Here is a 4,468-nt window from a genome sequence, read left to right as displayed (position 1 = left end):
AAGGAGTCTGTTGAACCACAATTCAAGAACAGTGATGAGGACCAATTCATCAATGTGCATAAATATACACATGCAAAGTTAAATTACCTCAAGTTTGTCTGTACTCTATACACACCATCATTAATACACAAAGACATCTTTTAGCCTTGTTAGGCTATAGCAATGTATTGTTGGTGTGTTTTGTTTCACATTGTTTTGGCTGTAACAAAAGTATAAACTCTATACTGTGTGTGTGTGTGTGTGTGTGTGTGTGTGTGTGTGTGTGTGTGTGTGTGTGTGTGTGTGTGTGTGTGTGTGTGTGTGTGTGTGTGTGTGTGTGTGTGTGTGTGTGTGTGTGTGTGTGTGTGTGTTGGGAATGTTCCTTTAACACAGATGTACTGTACTTCAAATTGAGCGTAATTCCAGTATTAAGCAAGACTGAGGTCAAAACAATAGATACAAACTCAGAAAACACATCAAATAAAAAAGAACAAAATGAAATGAGAATAATAAAGCTTGTAAACATGTAGGTATTGTGTAATCTACTTACACAGGCCGAGGAGGAAAAAACACCTGGGTTTTTACTTTGTAGGTGGCTGAAATTAATATCAACAGGATATTTCTTTTACTACTTGTGTGCAGCATTGTTTTAAAATGCATTTTTTTACCTGAGGTTTAATCAGCTGACTTTCCGGGAATAACATGCAAAAGAGTGTTAAAGGTGACCTATTATGGCATTTAATGTATATTCTAAACAGGCCTTGAATGTCTTAAAAACAATCTAAAGCTTGTTTTTTCTACATAAATCATAAATCCAGCCTGTGGGCCCTGTCACTAGTTTTACCGCTTCTAACCTCTTTTTCTGCGCTTCATTTTTAGGGAAGGGGGGGGTATGATAATGAGGCTCTGTGCTGATTGGCTCCCTGAATGACGTGTAGCAGGGGAGGAGCATAAACCTCGCTCCGCCAGAGCAGCCCGAGCCTGTAAATTATCACAACACTGAATTTTCACAAATGGAAACTTTATTGTTAAAAAAATAAAATATGAGTTGTATATAAATAACCATTTGTGCACTATTTAAGCCGGATCTACCCGGCGGATGCTGAACGCTGGCCCCGGAGCCACGCCGGGCGCCCGGGAGCAGCGCTGCTGTAGCATCGCGCATCACTGCGGCTTTAACGGGGGAATCTGACCGGTTCCGACCGGCCGGGACCGCAGAAACCGGCCTGGACTGGTAGCAGGGACTCCCGGGGACCGACCAGCGGAATTTCAGCCGGATCTGCCCGGCCGATTCTGCGCGCTGGCGCCGCAACCCCACAGCGGCGCACAGATCGGCTCCGGGGCGCATCCGCGGCGCATCGCCCGTTACCGGGGATCAAACCGACAGATTTGCCTGAAAATCTCGGAGGATGAAGCTGGTCCAGCCTGGGACGGACCCCCGAGGACCCAGCTCCCAAACCACCCGGGAACCTGGATGATTTAACCCGGATCCGCTCCGCCGCAGCGCCGCGTCCGACTGGCTCAATGAAAGGACCACTCCAGCCTGCGGAGAGAGCTGGTTGTGGGCGTGGTTTCAGCAGCGGAGGCTGAACCTATGGAAATCTGCTCCTGTCGTTACGTAACGACAGGAGCAGATTCTAATCGGCTCAAAAAAAACCACGTGACACTGGGGGACTCTGTCCGGCGGGGGTCAGACACCTTGCAGAAATTCATGGTATTTTGTCTCCCCTGTGCTGGCAGGGGGAGGGGAGACCACTTTATATATGTTAAAACAAGAAAAAACGTGTTTTTCATAATAGGTCCCCTTTAAGGCTGAGTTATGGTTCTGCGTCAAAACGACGTCGACGCATACGACACGCCGTCACTGACGCCGTCACTGACGCCGTCACTGACGCCGTCACTGCGCACCTCCCAAAAATTGTAACTACGCGTTGAGGCGACGCAGACCACACGCAGATGAGAGGGCTGTGATTGGTTCGCTTGGTAGCAACGCATTTCCGGTTTCCGGTTTGAAGCAGTCGTGAACTTTCAGTGCGCTTTTCTTCGTGTAGGCTATGTGTGATTTTTTTTTGTTTTGGTTTTTTGCACAATAGTTGTCCTTATCTCTTTCATTCACTGTGACCGGAAAAGTCGGATAAACCATTCAGGAAAAGATCGCGACCTAGCGGTCGCGGGGGGTATTACACCGCGGAGAAATGGAGTGACGGAGAAGTCCGAAGGGTTCACGACGGCGTCACAGTGACGGCGTAGGCAAGGCGTCGATTTGACGCAGAACCATAATTCAGGCTTTATACATGTATCTGACTCCTGATATTTGCTTGAAACTTCAAAAACTCTCTGTAAAAGATATGCTTGGGATGGAGGGATTTGGTGTTGATACATCTGGAATCAATCTTGGCATTGATATAATTTGGTGAAAGAGCCAGGTCAATCTGAGGGCCATCTGCAACTGTAAGAAACACCCAAATCCAAATCCGGGGACTCCATGTGTCATGGTGATAAACTCAGATTTTTACTCACCCCTGTAAGTAGCATAAGTCTTATATTTGAAATAAGATTTGTAAACAGTACCTGAAAACTCCCGACCCACTTTTCAGCATCAAAGCCTGAACTCAAGCTCTGCCAGAAATTCTGTTTTACATAAAACAGCACTCAGATTAATATCTTTTAAAAGTGCTATAAGGATTTCTGAAGCCAGACTGAACACATTTAAATGTCTATTTGCATTTAAGACATTTTTCCAGGTGACTCAATACAGCTTTACCAATATTGTTTCAAATAGCAAAAGATTATTGGTACATATATTTATTCAATATGGAAGAATACAAGCGGTTTTCTTGAGAAGGGGCTTGACAGTGGTAATGTTCAAAAGAGATTTGAAAAAAGTGTTGACAGGAGTGCAGGCTTGACAATTTTCACCACATCTGTTTCCAGACAAGTAAAACAGTTTTAAAGAAGCCGGTTGGCAGGGTGTTTAAACATCATGCTGATGAATGTGGATTGTTAATGAGCTCCTCCGGGTTTTGGCCCTCATAACAATAAATGTTGACAGTCTAATCAAGCTGTTGCTGTGGGGCTATAGTACTATTAGGGCTCCACTGTTTAACGTCAGTTATTTAATGACAGGTCTGATGTCTTGTTTGGATTTCTTTTTGTATTTTTTACATTCATAAAACATTCAAACTCATTGCATTTACTCTGAGATATAAATTGACAAGTTAAACATGCCAGGGGATTAGCGGTTTTCTTCAAGTGCTTGTCTGATCTTCTTATAACAAAGTTTTAAAGTGTGAATACACCCTTTCAAAGATATGGCAGTGACAGTATTGCAGAAAGAGTCACAGGGTGAAGTGGGATTGGGTTCTTGAGCGGATTTACGCCAATCTCAGCTGTTTTCGCCATGTTCAGCTCTAAGATGTGCTAGTTGTATCAGGATACATTGTAGTTTGATTCTAGTTGAACTGAGTTGTCAGTCTCTCAACTGTAGAAAAACCCAGTGATACCCCTTTTCCACCAAACCGGTTCCAGGGCTGGTTCTGGGCCAGTGCTGAGTTTGGAACTGGGCTTTCTGTTTCCACTGACAAAGAACTCGCTCTGGGCCAGAAAAAACGGTTCCAAGGTAGCACCAACTCTTTGCTGGGCTAGAGGAAAAAACCACTTACGTAAGCGGAGGGGGGCGGAGTTAAGACCAACGGCAATAGCAAGAATGGGAGATGGCAATTGTGGCAGAGTGGAGTAGCTGCAGCCACTCAGGTGGATGGGAAACAGGTGTGTCCCATCAGCCTGCCAGCCTTGATAAGGACTGGGAGACTGCAGCTGGGCAGGTGGGAGACTGAGAAGCTGCTGCTGTGCCATGCTTGTGCACTGTGTGGTGATTTTGTGAGTAATAAAGAAGGGTCTGCACGAAACTCCGTGTCCTCGCCATCCTTCGGTCGGGCCCCCGTAGCATCCACCCTGCTACAGCAATATTTTCAAATAAGCGACAAATGAATATGGATGCAGCAAAGCAGCAGCGGTTTGTGGAGGAGACATGTCTTTTAGCGACTGGTCCACGGAGGGTGCTACGCGGACCAAATCCGTATTAGAGCAAATACCTTGTTGCCTAAATTTTCACGCCAATGCAAACGCAGCAACGTAACTGACGTTTGCAGAGACGTAATGACGTGGCTCCCCTTAGCACCCGAGCTATGAAAAAACAAACCGGTTTCCCACCTGGTTCACAAGTTGAACGAGTTGTGAACCAGCACCAGTACTGGCCCAGAACATGCTCTGGAACCAGTTTGGTGGAAAAAGAGTATGAGAGAAGTGTGAACTTTAGGATACTGGTGACTGGAAGCGCAGCTGCAGGTAAGGAAAAGAAGGAAAAGACGAGGAAAAGAGCAGAGGCAGCCAGTGCCGATATTCCTGAGGCCAGAGACTTGCTATCCCAGTTCCTAATTCTGTCTCCTGCTGTAAGGAACGTCATCAATCCACATGCAGATGGGATCCA

Source organism: Cololabis saira, chromosome 16 (assembly GCF_033807715.1).
Source record: "Cololabis saira isolate AMF1-May2022 chromosome 16, fColSai1.1, whole genome shotgun sequence".
NCBI classification, from domain to species: Eukaryota; Metazoa; Chordata; class Actinopteri; order Beloniformes; family Belonidae; genus Cololabis; species Cololabis saira.
The sequence above is the reverse complement of the archived record's forward strand: the minus strand, read 5'-3'. Positions refer to the sequence as shown.